A 16,930-nucleotide genomic window follows, 5' to 3' on the forward strand; every position below is an offset into this window, starting at 1 on the left:
ACCGCCCCCCCCCCCCCAAAAAAAAAAACCATGTCTACCGTCCCATTCAACGAAATATAATTATATACTTTTTCCAGTGTCCGCCCCCTCCCAGAAAATTCTACCCCCGCCCCCGAAAATTTCAAGTACCCCCACCCCTCTCCGGGGAGGAAAAAGTCTGAAAGAAACACTGAAACCAACCCACCCCCCACACACCACCCCCACCCCCCACACACCACCCCCACACCCCCCCCCACACACCCCCCCACCCCTCCACCCCCCCCCCCCCCCCCCCCAAAAAAAAAACATGTCTACCGTCCCATTGCAAGAAAACCACTTTTTAGATTAGACACATTAATTTTATTATAGAGTATCGATGAGGAAATTTCTTTTGAGTTGGGGAGGGGGAGGGGCTCAGACGTTCTTACGCGGGGGGTGGGGCTTCGCCCCTACCCGAAGAATTGTATGCAAGAAACTCTTCACGCAAACCACTTAAATTAGACCAAATTGCCTTTGTATTGAATGTTTACTCGATAATCAATGACGTCATATAACTGTGTGCACTCTCTGGGTTTGAGATTATTTTCTACTCTGTGCGCTAAATGTGTCGACGTCATACTTCGTTTTTCGAATTACTATGCATGTTTTTAAATTGCTTGTCTTTTCTCTAGAGCGTTCTTGTCAGACAGATAGATAGATAGATAGATAGATAGATAGATAGATAGATAGATAGATAGATAGATAGATAGATAGATAGATAGATAGATAGATAGATAGATAGATAGATAGATAGATAGATAGATAGATAGACAGCGAAACTATTATTATAGATTATTCTCGCAATTTACTATCACAAAAATTATGTGCGAAAGAGAGGGAGAGCTTAAACGTAAAGACAAACGGAAAAAGAAATAGAGAGAGACTGAGTTATGGGAGGGAGAGGGAGAAAGGAGAGAGATAGAGAGATAGGAGAAAGATAGAGAGATAGGAGAAAGAGATAGGAGAAAGATAGAGAGATAGGAGAAAGATAGAGAGATAGAAGAAAGAGATAGGAGAAAGAGAGTTAGGAGAAAGATAGAGAGATAGGAGAAAGAGGTAGGAGAAAGATAGAGAGATAGGAGAAAGATAGAGAGATAGGAGAAAGAGATAGGAGAAAGATAGAGAGATAGGAGAAAGATAGAGAGATAGAAGAAAGAGATTGGAGAAAGATAGAGAGATAGGAGAAAGATAGAGAGATAGGAGACAGAGATAGGAGAAAGATAGAGATATAGGAGAAAGAGATAGGATAAAGACAGAGAGTTAGGAGAAAGATAGAAAGATAGGAGAAATATAGAGAGATGGGAGAGTAGAAGTAGAGAGATAGGGGTATGCACGTTAGCGGGATCGGCAAATATTAACACATGCATTGAGCCATCTTGCTAATTTTGTGGCATGACCAAAATAAATATTGTATGCTGTATCAACAAGACATTTCTGCTGCATGAGGATCAAGTGTGGTGATGGCGTTGTGGTGTGGGGACAGTCAGTGAAATGTGCTGGGGAGGTAGGGGTGGGTGTTAAGGTGGGGATGTGTGGGGAGGTATGTGTATGTGCAGAGGGGTATGTGTGGGGAGATAAATTTAGTTTAATGAGGACTGGTTCGCGGGATGTTTTACAGGTGTCCTCTTGGTACTGTGTGCAAGGATGAGATTGTTGTTGTTTTACCAGTGTGTGGTAGGTGCACGTGAGTTCGTTGTTGTTGTTGTACCAGTGTATGGTAGGTGAGTTTGTTGTTGCTGTACCAGTGTATTGTAGGTGCACGTGAGTTTGTTGTTGTTGCTGTACCAGTGTATGGTAGGTGAGTTTGTTGTTGCTGTACCAGTGTATTGTAGGTGCACGTGAGTTTGTTGTTGTTGCTTTACCAGTGTATGGTAGGTGAGTTTGTTGTTGCTGTACCAGTGTATTGTAGGTGCACGTGAGTTTGTTGTTGTTGCTGTACCAGTGTATGGTAGGTGAGTTTGTTGTTGCTGTACCAGTGTAATGTAGGTGCACGTGAGTTTGTTGTTGCTGTACCAGTGTATTGTAGGTGCACGTGAGTTTGTTGTTGTTGCTGTACCAGTGTATGGTAGGTGAGTTTGTTGTTGCTGTACCAGTGTATTGTAGGTGCACGTGAGTTTGTTGTTATTGCTGTACCAGTGTATGGTAGGTGAGTTTGTTGTTGCTGTACCAGTGTATTGTAGGTGCACGTGAGTTTGTTGTTGTTGCTGTACCAGTGTATGGTAGGTGAGTTTGTTGTTGCTGTACCAGTGTATTGTAGGTACACGTGAGTTTGTTATTGTTGCTGTACCAGTGTATGGTAGGTGAGTTTGTTGTTGCTGTACCAGTGTATTGTAGGTGCACGTGAGTTTGTTGTTGTTGCTGTACCAGTGTATGGTAGGTGAGTTAGTTGTTGATGTACCAGTGTATTGTAGGTACACGTGAGTTTGTTATTGTTGCTGTACCAGTGTATGGTAGGTGAGTTTGTTGTTGCTGTACCAGTGTATTGTAGGTGCACGTGAGTTTGTTGTTGTTGCTGTACCAGTGTATGGTAGGTGAGTTAGTTGTTGATGTACCAGTGTATTGTAGGTGCACGTGAGTTTGTTGTTGTTGCTGTACCAGTGTATGGTAGGTGAGTTAGTTGTTGATGTACCAGTGTATTGTAGGTGCACGTGAGTTTGTTGTTGTTGCTGTACTAGTGTATGGTAGGTGAGTTTGTTGTTGCTGTACCAGTGTATTGTAGGTGCACGTGAGTTTGTTGTTACTGTACCAGTGTATGGTAGGTGAGTTTGTTGTTGCTGTACCAGTGTATTGTAGGTGCACGTGAGTTTGTTGTTACTGTACCAGTGTATGATAGGTGAGTTTGTTGTTGCTGTGCCAGTGTATGGTAGGCGAGTTTGTTGTTGCTGTACCAGTGTATGGTAGGTGCACGTGAGTTTGTTGTTGCTGTACCAGTGTATGGTAGGTGCACGTGAGTTTGTTGTTACTGTACCAATGTATGGTAGGTGAGTTTGTTGTTGCTGTACCAGTGTATGGTAGGAGCACGTCAGTTTTCGTGAGTTTACTATCTTACTTTTGGGAAATGTAGCTAAACAAAGATGTTGTGCGACGTAGGTGTTTGTGGCTGATATTGTGAGGTTTTTGTGCGTGTGGCTGGTGCTATGAGATGTTGGTGCGTGTGGCTGGTGCTATGAGATGTTGGTGCATGTGGCTGGTGCTATGGGATGTTTGTGCGTGTGGCTGGTGCTATGAGATGTTGGTGCGTGTGGCTGGTGCTATGAGATGTTGGTGCGTGTGGCTGGTGCTATGAGATGTTGGTGCATGTGGCTGGTGCTATGGGATGTTTGTGCGTGTGGCTGGTGCTATGAGATGTTGGTGCGTGTGGCTGGTGCTATGAGATGTTGGTGCGTGTGGCTGGTGCTATGAGATGTTGGTGCATGTGGCTGGTGCTATGGGATGTTTGTGCGTGTGGCTGGTGCTATGAGATGTTGGTGCGTGTGGCTGGTGCTATGAGATGTTGGTGCGTGTGGCTGGTGCTATGAGATGTTGGTGCATGTGGCTGGTGCTATGGGATGTTTGTGCGTGTGGCTGGTGCTATGGGATGTTGGTGCGTGTGGCTGGTGCTATGAGATGTTTGTGCGTGTGGCTGGTGCTATGAGATGTTGGTGTGTGTGGCTGGTGCTATGAGATGTTGGTGCGTGTGGCTGGTGCTATGAGATGTTGGTGCATGTGGCTGGTGCTATGAGATGTTGGTGCATGTGGCTGGTGCTATGAGATGTTGGTGCATGTGGCTGGTGCTATGAGATGTTGGTGCGTGTGGCTGGTGCTATGAGATATTGGTGCATGTGGCTGGTGCTATGAGATGTTTGTGCGTGTGGCTGGTGCTATGAGATGTTGGTGCGTGTGGCTGGTGCTATGAGATGTTGGTGTGTGTGGCTGGTGCTATGAGATGTTGGTGCATGTGGCTGGTGCTATGAGATGTTGGTGCATGTGGCTGGTGCTATGAGATGTTGGTGCGTGTGGCTGGTGCTATGAGATGTTGGTGCATGTGGCTGGTGCTATGAGATGTTGGTGCATGTGGCTGGTGCTATGAGATGTTGGTGCGTGTGGCTGGTGCTATGAGATGTTGGTGCGTGTGGCTGGTGCTATGAGATGTTGGTGCATGTGGCTGGTGCTATGGGATGTTTGTGCGTGTGGCTGGTGCTATGAGATGTTGGTGCGTGTGGCTGGTGCTATGAGATGTTGGTGCGTGTGGCTGGTGCTATGAGATGTTGGTGCATGTGGCTGGTGCTATGGGATGTTTGTGCGTGTGGCTGGTGCTATGAGATGTTGGTGCGTGTGGCTGGTGCTATGAGATGTTGGTGCGTGTGGCTGGTGCTATGAGATGTTGGTGCGTGTGGCTGGTGCTATGAGATGTTGGTGCATGTGGCTGGTGCTATGGGATGTTTGTGCGTGTGGCTGGTGCTATGAGATGTTGGTGCGTGTGGCTGGTGCTATGAGATGTTGGTGCGTGTGGCTGGTGCTATGAGATGTTGGTGCATGTGGCTGGTGCTATGGGATGTTTGTGCGTGTGGCTGGTGCTATGAGATGTTGGTGCGTGTGGCTGGTGCTATGAGATGTTGGTGCGTGTGGCTGGTGCTATGAGATGTTGGTGCGTGTGGCTGGTGCTATGAGATGTTGGTGCATGTGGCTGGTGCTATGGGATGTTTGTGCGTGTGGCTGGTGCTATGAGATGTTGGTGCGTGTGGCTGGTGCTATGAGATGTTGGTGCGTGTGGCTGGTGCTATGGGATGTTTGTGCGTGTGGCTGGTGCTATGAGATGTTGGTGCGTGTGGCTGGTGCTATGAGATGTTGGTGTGTGTGGCTGATATTTTTAAGTGTTTGTGCGTGTGGCTGATGCTGTAATGCCGGCGCATACGTGTTGGGGCGTTAAAGTTCGAAGCCAATTCTCCACACTAAATTATGAATCACTTGTTTACCAATTAAGAAACAGAGAGGTCAACAAACCAGAAGATATCTTCTGGTCACGTGGGATGTAGATTTACACCTTTACAACTTTACACCTTTACACCTTAATATAGATCTAAAATGTTAAATGTAGAACAGAGGTGTGATACAACATTATTTTAGAGCGATCTTTTTTTCTCACGTGCTAATAGGCATCTCTGCTCCACCCCCCCTCCCCGAACGAAATAGAATTTATATAGAAAATATATACTTTTACCATTATCCCTTCTCCTCCCTCCCCCACCCCGGAAAATTTAGTGTGTGAGTGTGTTTGTGTGTGCGTACACCTGATTTTTCTATAAAGTAAGGAAAAAGCTTTCTTATCGATTAGAAATATCAATTTTCTTTATATTTTAATTCATTTTATCTAATGCATAGGTCTAATATTTAACTGTAATATGTTTAATTTTTAAATTCTATACATATTTACACTTTTACTGGTATCTTTTTTTAACACTTTTGTTTTGGTACACTGTGTAAAGTATCTTCCCCGATAAAAAAATATTTTTCATAAACCCCACACTTCCCCCACCCCCTCTACCACCCCCCCCCCCTCCCCACCGGGACAGTCAACTGTAAAAAAATAAAATGTCATCAGTGAGTGACGGGTCGATATCCCTTATTGATTTGTCCACCACGTCACCAAGACGGGAGCTAATCCACTCAGCAGACTTTGCCTTGGTCAGTTTGCCGGGATTATCTCCGTCTGGACGTCACTTGTCCGGCGGGTTAGCCGTTAATCCCCGCACACACAGACCAACTGACTGGCGAGATTATAACACCTGCGCGCATATGACAGGCTGGGTTCGAGGCTCCTCTTGGAGATGGGATGTCTATAAGGGTATGAGATAAAGGCGATACCGGCTATAGCTGGGACCATGCTAGAACCAGAGGCGGGGAAGTCAAGTGGTAGAGCGCTCAAACACTAACTGGAAAGTCTTCAGTTCGAATCCCGGACTCGTATGACTGTAGGACGTCCCTGAGTCCATCTAGTTCTCACTCACGTTTTATAAAGTCGGCTGGACATAGCGTTGACAATCTCATCCCTTCAGGTGCCATGAAAAGACGGATTCTACTTCACCTGTGATTAAATCCACCCGAGATAGAAAACGAGAAAATTAAAATAAAAATGTGCAGATATTAAAGTATCAGTTTCACCGTGCTAAATAACAGCATTCCAATCGATAATTTGTCTATAGGCCTATATTTGTTCACTCATGGTGATCGATTTCTGATGTCCGGACAAATATTTAATAAACCTTGTTATACCTGGTCTATATACAGATAGCACCCACATACATATAACACTTGTAACATATAGCGCGTACATACACATAACCCACACATCACACAACTGTAGAACCTCCCTTCAATGAAGAAATTCTGGTATTAATATACTTTTTCATCAGTGATCGTATAACCAGTTCAAATATTGCATTTAGAGATTGATGAATAAAAATCAATTAGGTCCACTGCTATTGGCACTCGCTGCGATAATCGATCAATCGTGTCTACAATCGAGAGATTGATACCATTGTTTACGTTATTGGAACTGGTGTGGTGGGGGAGGGGGTGGGGAAAATAAACGTTTGTTAACTTGTACAAAGAGGTTTTTTTTTTGTTTCTGTTAAGAATCCAGTTATGTTTTACTTTTTACAAAAATGTTTGACTTCTGCTCTAGAAATATCAATTCTCATTCAAAATGTACTTCTCATTAAGATCTCATACCAATAGAGTCGATGTATTCATATTGGGAGTCGGACGTTTTCCCATTCGGGCATTTGTCGCATTCGGACAAGTGTCCATTCGGGCATTTGTCGCATTCGGGCAAGTGTCCATTCGGGCATTTTTCGCATTTGGGCAAGTGTCCATTCGGGCAAACGACCTTCGGGCAAACGACATTCGGTAAAGTGTCTTTCGGGAATTGGTCATAGACCCAATCATTTTAAACTAGAAATATCATTTATCGGTTTAATTGTACGGATAGTTATTGCCTTGTTATACATTTTTAGAATCAGCCTTATACATAGGCACTCCCCAGGATCTAAACAATCTATAAACATTTATTAAAACATAATGCACAACGTGAGCCACAGTTCCGCCTCAGTTCTAAACAATTCCCGTCTTCACGACGCCACAAAAATGTCTTAGACCAGCTACAAAATCTGGAACTTGACGGACTGTTCCGTGTTCTACCCTACTCCATAATATCTGGAACTTGACTGACTGTTCCGTGTTCTACCCTACTCCATAATATCTGGAACTTGACGGACTGTTCCGTGTGCCCTACTCCATAATATCTGGAACTTGACGGACTGTTCCGTGTTCTACCCTACTCCATAATATCTGGACTTGACTGACTGTTCCGTGTTCTACCCTACTCCACAATATCTGGAACTTGACTGTTCCGTGTTCCCTACTCCACAATATCTGGAACTTGACGGACTGTTCCGTGTTCCCTACTCCACAATATCTGGAACTTGACTGACTGTTCCTTGTTCTACCCTACTCCATAATATCTGTAACTTGACGGACTGTTCCGTGTTCCCTACTCCATAATATCTGGACTTGACTGACTGTTCCGTGTTCTACCCTACTCCACAATATCTGGAACTTGACGGACTGTTCCGTGTACCCTACTCCACAAAATCTGGAACTTGACGGACTGTTCCGTGTTCTACCCTACTCCATAATATCTGGAGCTTGACGGACTGTTCCGTGTTCCCTACTCCACAATATCTGGAACTTGACTGACTGTTCCTTGTTCTACCCTACTCCATAATATCTGTAACTTGACGGACTGTTCCGTGTTCCCTACTCCATAATATCTGGACTTGACTGACTGTTCCGTGTTCTACCCTACTCCACAATATCTGGAACTTGACGGACTGTTCCGTGTTCCCTACTCCACAATATCTGGAACTTGTCGGACTGTTCCGTGTTCCCTACTCCACAATATCTGGAACTTGACGGACTGTTCCGTGTTCCCTACTCCACAATATCTGAAACTTGACGGACTGTTCCGTGTTCCCTACTCCACAATATCTGAAACTTGTCGGACTGTTCCGTGTTCCCTACTCCACAATATCTGGAACTTGACGGACTGTTCCGTGTTCCCTACTCCACAATATCTGGAATTTGACGGACTGTTCCGTGTTCCCTACTCCACAATATCAGGAACTTGACTGTTCCGTGTTCTACCCTACTCCACAATATCTAGAACTTGACGGACTGTTCCGTGTTCCCTACTCCACAATATCAGGAACTTGACTGTTCCGTGTTCTACCCTACTCCACAATATCTAGAATTTGACGGACTGTTCCGTGTTCCCTACTCCACAATATCTAGAACTTGACGGAATGTTCCGTGTTCTACCTACCTCAGACTCTCAATAACGTTTTCAACTAAGCAGATGTCAGTATCAACTTCCTTCTCACTTCTTTACTCGCCCCTCCGCCTATTTATTTCCTCTGCCTTGTAACTATTCTCAATCCTTTCCTCCCATTTCTTCTAATAAATCTATTTCTGACGTACCCTCTCAGTAATTAGCTATATCCCTCTTTCCATTTGCTTTACAGTGTATTAATCACTCCCGTTGGCGTGTTTTCCTCTCACCTCTCTTCCATTTCTAATTTTCCACTCTTACTATCCCTTACTCTCACATACCTTTGTCCACCTTTTTTTACTCGTATTTTGCTCTTGAGCTCCAATTCTCTCACTCTGTTATGCCTCTCTTATTGCTAACTCTCCAACTCTCTCTCTCCCTCTCTCCCTCTCTGTCTCTCGCTCTCCCTCTCTCTCCCCCCCCCCTCTCTCTCTCCCTCCCTCTCTCTCTCTCCCTCCCTCTCTCTCTCTCCCTCCCTCTCTCTCTCTCCCTCCCTCTCTCTCTCCCTCTCTCTCTCCCTCTCTCTCCCTCCCTCCCTCTCTCTGTTTCGCTCTCCCTCTCTTTCTATCTTCCTCCCTCCCTCTCTCTCCCTCTCTCTCTCTCTTCCTCCATCTCTCTCTCCCTCTCTCTGGCACTCCAGCACTTGACCTGTGCCGTCGATTACGGCACTTGATCTATTTATAGCACCTGTTATTGGATTAGCGAAACAGTGAGACAGGTATTTTCACCTGTCGTTCCCCATGTACGAAACTGCGGGATACAAAAGAAAGCTTGCACCACGCTGACAAACCCAGCCGGAAGTTGGGTTAATCATTTACGGCACCTGTGTTATGGGGTCACCGGAAAAAAACACCCGAAGACTTCGGTTTTTCAAGAGAAAAGGGAACATTCCGTACACTTTGAAAACTTATCTTCCTCTCAACTTAAATCTTTACAATTTTAGATTCAGATCCTGGATACATAATGTTAAGAAAGTTAAACCTTTTTGTATACATGAATTAATCTACTTACATAAGGATTTAAAATGATTATGAAGCCAATTGAATTTTACATTTGTTTCCGCATTCTAATGTAAAGATCGGCTTCCAGCAGCGAAACCATTTTGTTTGTAGGGTTAAATTTCGTACAAAACCATTCCCATAAAGCTACCAGCAATCAAACTATTATTTTGGTGTCTGATACCATTGCTTGTGTTTCCAAAACAATTTTTTTTTTGTAAATCAGAAGTCTCGTATCTATTTAATCCCAGATATGCAAATTCAGGATTTCTTTAATAATCCAGGATGCCAAGCCAATTACGCTCCCAGAAAATACTTCCTTGTCCATCAATTTATTCTAGACAGGGACAAAGGGGCTGTTGTCTTGACTGGGATAAAGGGGCTGTTGTCTTGACTGGGATAAAGGGGCTGTTGTCTTGACTGGGATAAAGGGGCTGTTGTCTTGACTGGGATAAAGGGGCTGTTGTCTTGACAGAAACAAAGGGGCTGTTGACTTGACAGGTACAAAGGGACTGTTGTCTTGACATGAACAAAGGGGCTGTTGTCTTGACAGGGATAAAGGGGCTGTTGTCTTGACTGGGATAAAGGGGCTGTTGTCTTGACTGGGATAAAGGGGCTGTTGTCTTGACTGGGATAAAGGGGCTGTTGTCTTGACAGAAACAAAGGGGCTGTTGACTTGACAGGAACAAAGGGGCTGTTGTCTTGACATGAACAAAGGGGCTGTTGTCTTGACAGGAACAAAGGGGCTGTTGTCTTGACATGAACAAAGGGGCTGTTGTCTTGACATGAACAAAGGGGCTGTTGTCTTGACTGGGATAAACTTAACACCATGGGGATAACGCATCATTCGCATGACGCTGAATACATATTCTGCCCCAACTCAAAGAATTCGATAACTAGCGAAGTCTTAGCTAAAATATATTTTCAATTATTTGTATTAAATATTTAGCGCCTTACACACGTCACCAGAGGCGTAGGGACCCTTCCCGGCGCCCGGGGACAAACTTTCAAGTTGCTCCCCCCCCCCTCCCCATATATTTTTCTATATTTATAATGCAAAACTGCAGCTAAAATGAGCTTTTAATTTTTTTTCCAACCCATTTTGGCGCCCCCTAGGGTCGGCGCCCAGGGACATTTGTACCCACCCTCTCGCTACGCCTCTGCACTTCACGTTAGGTTACAATGACAATCTTTATGTGCGGTTTTAAGCTCCTTCAACAGATAAACTATTTTGTTAAGGCTAGTAAAGGCGTGGTCAAGCGACAGAGCGCGTTCGCCAGCTTGAAAGTCACGAGTTTGGAACCCATGATAGAGTTCCCCAACAGCTGCCAGATGCAATGGGTATGAAAGTAGACTAGAGAAAAGGATATTGAAAAACAAAAACTGACCATATTCGAAATATGTTTAAATGTGCAGCTATTCAGAAGAATTGCACAGTCAATGCACATTTTTCAGCCTTATTGATTACACAATAGATACATTTTGCAACGTTAGCAGAATTTTTTTTTTTTTTTAAATCTGTGGCACATGCTGGGGTTATAGGAAAACTCGATATAGAACTCACAGTAAGAGTTCATGGGGTTAGGTCGTCTACTAGACATCAAAGATGACACGTAGCTATATTTCTATCAAATAACATATATAACATGGCGTTTAACAAATAACACGTAGCGCAGGTTACATCAAATTACACGTAGCCTATCGAATGACAAAAACCACATATCAAATGACACAGGTCTTAGCAAATGACATGTAGCTCTATTTCTATCTCAGATAATATAGCACACTTGTAATAATGGCGTCATGTACCAAAATTTCTATCGGATGTCGCAAGTTTTAGCAGCATTTATATCCGATGTTTGAATCTCCTGCAGGAAAAAGAAACAACCCTTACAGGGATATTCAAAAAGTAGAACCGGTTCTCTTTGCGAATGTCTTGATGGTGTGTACATTTGTTAAGCCAGTCGCCAGAATTTAATCAAAGTTTCCCCGCACAGCAAAGTGCTGGTGCCAACAAAGTCATTTGTGAGTTGCACGCCACATCTGGTGACGTTCTCACGGATAAGTCTGTGGAAGAGAGAGAGGGGGGGGGGGCTGAATCAGTTACAGTAGACACTTCAGAGATATAACAAATTATTTCCATTTTTTTTCTTCTATTCCTTTTCTTTAGTTAGTGTTTGCTGTTTCATTCATCTCCTCGGGTCTACTGGATTACGAAATGGCGACTCTCTGATTTGCTGTCGTGAAATCTATCACCCGACCACTTAACCTTAGGCTTAACGTTAAGTCTGTTGAATAGCTGCATGTGCCCATAGCTGGGTGTTAATGAGACGTTGTAAATCTAAATTCAAATAAGCTATTATAAGGCTTTAATGTTTTGATAAAATATTTAACATCCTATAATGGACAGCAACTCCAGCGCACCGATATTTTTTTTTATACAAACACGTGTATTCAATCAATAATGATTGCGCTGTTATATTTTTTAACACAAATTAAAGACCTTAAAGCGAAGCATAAAATATTTTTAAAAAGTTATTTTGATTTTTTTTTTTAAATTTAAAGACCTCCCACTTTTGCTTTCGCATGATGAATTTTCTAGAAAAAGAGCCCATTCTTGTCTCCCCTGGCCTGAATGAAGGGTTATCTCCCCTCATTGCGTGCTCGTCCTTGGCGTTCGTGATGCTGATATTCCCGCCACTTTTAAAGAGCATGTCGTGGTTTTTATCATTTAGCCCGGGCCTGTTCTGTGTGCTAGATTAATGAGAAAGCAACTCCATTGTTGTGTTCCGTGCATCATTATTTCCCCTAAATTTCTACAAAAGAAAGTTAACAGAGCTCAGATGGTGAAAAAAAGAAAGTTAACAGACCTCGACGAAAAAGGAAATAATTAATTTAACATTACTTAATTAAACATTGATCTCGTCTTCAAATGTTTAGCGTGGTAGGTGTTAATTAGTTAGGAGAAATGTAATTAATCTTTGATTGTTCATCGAAAGACTACCGCAGTATACAAGAAACGGCCCAAGTTTCACCGAAAGAAAGTTATTCTCTGACTTGACGCGTCGCAGAAGTGCATTGGGCAAAATGGCGACGGCCTGTCTGACTCGAGCTATTTTTAGATGTCGTCTGCCGTCCATGGCAATTTGCTGGATGTGTGGGGTGTATTTTGTCGTCTGGTGTCGTTATAACCTCCATTACATCTTATGTCGTTGTAACCTCCATTACATCTCATGTCGTTATAACCTCCATTACATATCATGTCGTTATAATCTCCATAACGTAAAATGTCGTTATAACCTCCATAGAGTCAAATGTCGTTATAACCTCCATTACATCTCATGTCGTTGTAACATCAATTACATCTCATGTCGTTATAACCTGTATTACATCTCATGTCGTTATAACCTCCATTACATGTCATGTCGTTGTAACCTCCATTACATCAGATGTCGTTATAACCTCCATTACTTCTCATGTCGTTATAACCTCCATTACATCTCATGTCGTTATAACCTCCATTACATCTCATGTCGTTATAACCTGTATTACATCTCATGTCGTTATAACCTCCATTACTTCTCATGTCGTTATAACCTCCATTACATCCATTACATCTCATGTCGTTATAACCTCCATTACATCTCATGTCGTTGTAACCTCCATTACTTCTCTTGTCGTTATAACCCCCATTACATCCATTACATCTCATGTCGTTATAACCTGTATTACATCTCATGTCGTTATAACCTCCATTACATCTCATGTCGTTATAACCTCCATTACATCTCATGTCGTTATAACCTCCATTACATCTCATGTCGTTATAAACTCCATTACATCTCATGTCGTTATAACCCCCATTACATCTCATGTCGTTATAACCTACATTACATCTCATGTCGTTATAACCTCCATTACATGTCATGTCGTTATAACCTCCATTACATCTCATGTCGTTATAACCTCCATTACATCTCATGTCGTTATAACCTCCATTACATCTCATGTCGTTAAAACCCCCATTACATCTCATGTCGTTATAACCTACATTACATCTCATGTCGTTATAACCTCCATTACATGTCATGTCGTTATAACCTCCATTACATCTCATGTCGTTATAACCTCCATTACATCTCATGTCGTTATAACCTCCATTACATGTCATGTCGTTATAACCTCTTTTACATCTCATGTCGTTATAACCTCCATTACATCTCATGTCATTATAACCTCCATTACATCTCATGTCGTTATAACCTCCATTACATGTCATGTCGTTATAACCTCTTTTACATCTCATGTCGTTATAACCTCCATTACATCTCATGTCGTTATAACCTCCATTACATCTCATGTCGTTATAACCTCCATTACATGTCATGTCGTTATAACCTCTTTTACATCTCATGTCGTTATAACCTCCATTACATCTCATGTCATTATAACCTCCCTTACATCTCATGTCTTTATAACATCGATTACATCTCATGTCGTTATAACCCCCATTACATCTCATGTCGTTGTAACCCCCATTACATCTCATGTCGTTGTAACCCCCATTACATCTCATGTCGTTGTAACCTCCATAATGTAAAATATCATTGTAGCCTCCTTTACGTCCTATCAGTAGCGTAGCGAGGTTGGGTGTCACCCGGTGCGGCACTTAATGGTGTCACCCCCGAGAGGCGTAGCGACCCATCCCGGGGACAAAATTTCAATTTTCGATTTGCGCCCCCCCCTCAAACTTTCGATTTGCGCCCCCCCCCCCCCCCCCCTCAAACTTTCGATTTCCACCTCTTGAAAGGCTATTTAACATTCGAATTAATCACTTAATAAAATGGAATTTTCATTTTTCTATATATATTTTGCTATTTTTTGCCTTGGTGTCACCCCCCTAAATAGTGTTACCCGGTGCGGTCCGCACACCCCCCGCCCCCCCCCCCCCCTCGCTACACCTCTGCGTCCTATGTCCGTGTAAACTCTATAACGTTAAATGTCGATATAACCTCTAGAACATCTGATGTCCTTGTAACATTCTTAATGTCGAATGTCGCTGTGACCTCTATACCCAAATCATTACACACTTATAACCGAAATAGTAAAGTGTTGGATAAGTACAATTTGGATTACAACCTGTTTAAAAATGTACTTAATTATATTTGTCTTATTTTTATAATTATTACAAGCCAAAATTTTCATAAACAATATCAAAATTACTTTATGTTTTAGTTTCATCTCTAAAAGCATGAAATATTTATTATAGCTATGTTTTTTTTATTATTGTATCGAGACCGCCAAACCACCCACCATAATTTCCATGCTAATAAATCAAATTTGCAGCTTTTTATGTGATGCCTTTTATGAAGTCTACACTGGTTGTAATTATCAAACCTTACATAATTCCTTTTGTTTCCTTGAGGAGCATAGGTCCTTTTTTCAGCGTTTTATCAGCTTTACCCCATCAACTTGCAATGTCCCTAATGTTACAAATTTCCTGTTCAAAAGTTTAATTTCAGAGATTTACGCATAGTCTGTAAAAAAGACATAACATTTGTACTACACGCTGCTGGAGCTAGAAGATGGATGATCAGGCCTGCGTAAAATATTGTTTAGGTTTTTGTTGTCTTCAAAGTTTAAACATGTCTCACCCCCCCCCTCCACCCAACCCCTTATCAATCTGCTTACACCAAACTCACGAACAGGAAAAGCCAAAAAAAAAAAAGGATATCAAAATAAATTTTATGATTCGTGTTTTTTAATAACCCTGCAACAAATATTATTAATAAAACGCTGGAAGCAAATGGTCAGACAAATTAAATTATATTGGCTTTTGTGGTTTATGGGGTGTGGGCGTTGGCTGGGTGGGCGTGGGGTTAAGTGTGGGTGTGAAATGTTGTTGCGTAATCATAAAATCACATTGACGGTAGGGTTAAAGTGTGGGTGTGAAATGTTGTTGCGTAATCACAAAATCACACGGCTGGTAAGCTTAAGTATGGGTGTGAAATTATTTTATGTAATCGTAAAATAACACGGATGGTAGGGTTAGGGTGTGGGTGTCAAATATCGTTGTGAATCATAAAATCACATCAATAATAGGATTAAGTGTGGGTGTGAAAAGTTGTATAATCCTATCACCCCCAGGCCGGTGCTTTAAGTATAATCTCTCAAGGATGTCGGGGGATTAACTCTCCTTTCATCATATGTAAGCTGTAAGTTGTTGGACAATGAGCGGCCCTGGGCTCCACATGAGCAGTTTAGCCTTTAATAAACTTTAAAAAGGAACAGCGGTAAATGGCTCCTTGACCTAAGCCGCTGTACATCAGGAAAAAAATAAACGTTCAAAACGCTTTTAACGTTGCCGCTCCGGTTTTAGATCAGGTAACATTTACTGACGGCATTGACATTGCCTCTCCGGTTTCAGATCAAGGAACATTTACTGACGGCTTTGAAGAATTAAAATACGTTGAGGTAGGAGATCTTCCCCCCCCCCCCCCCCTCTACAACAACATCCATTCATGAACAAACCTGAATTGTTGAAACTGACATTTTTATAACCTTGAGATGAAAAAACGCAAAATCATTGATGTTCTTGAGTTATTCGAACGTAAAAGAACTGATCGGATTGATGATTTGAAGCGAATAGATTTTCTCTGCCCTTGAACTTGCATATTACACATTGAGTTGTGACCTTGAACTTGCTTAGCACATAAAAAAGTGTGATAACCGTGAACTAATTAGACACGAATGTCTTTGAAATGCTGAATTTCAGTGCAAAATGTGCTATTGAACTAGTTAAACACCACTTGATCTATTAACACAATAAACACGACCGGTCAGCACGAAAAACTGAAAAGAAAATCAGACGAAAAAAAAGGGCTAAAAAAACCCTCAAGAAATCCGCTTTTAGCGTGAACCTAACTAGAAGCGCATTAAATAATCTGAAAAAACAATTAGGTAAATATAGCATAAAGAGGGTGATAATGGAGTGAGATGGAAGTTCATGAACTCAACTTTTTTTTTTCTACAGGGGTGTTATCTTAATAACACCTGATTGGAAATAATGGCCGCGACGCCCCAATGGGCTTTTATCACCCCCCTTTAGTGCTCTACACAGTTTAATGAATGGCTTGAACGTGATCAGCACCCCGGGCGTCCCGGGAGAACGGGGTGTCTAAAAGACTAAATTAGGAAGGAATTTCTTTTTCTCGAGGGTGCGAGTAGGGTTAAGAGTAATTATGTTATATAGTGGTCATGGATCAGTTGTGTTCTTGGATGATAAAGAGTCGGTTAGACCCTGCTTACGCCCCTTACTTTATTTAGCCATTTCAGTATCGGTTTTATTAGTGAAACGACGTGCAATTTACTGGTGCAACAGAGACGTGTCTTGACAACGGGAATTTCCGTTGTCTTACTTCATTCTCTTTACAGATAATTGCATAGACGTACCATGTAGCCTATAAAGCATTAACAAAATTATCAAAATTTGATTTCTTTACACTTAGTACTTTAGCATTTATCGATATGCAACAACGCTCGCTAG

This window comes from Physella acuta, unplaced genomic scaffold, assembly GCF_028476545.2.
Source record: "Physella acuta isolate Inbredline_101_S28 unplaced genomic scaffold, ASM2847654v3 ptg000670l, whole genome shotgun sequence".
In the NCBI taxonomy this organism is placed as follows: domain Eukaryota; kingdom Metazoa; phylum Mollusca; class Gastropoda; family Physidae; genus Physella; species Physella acuta.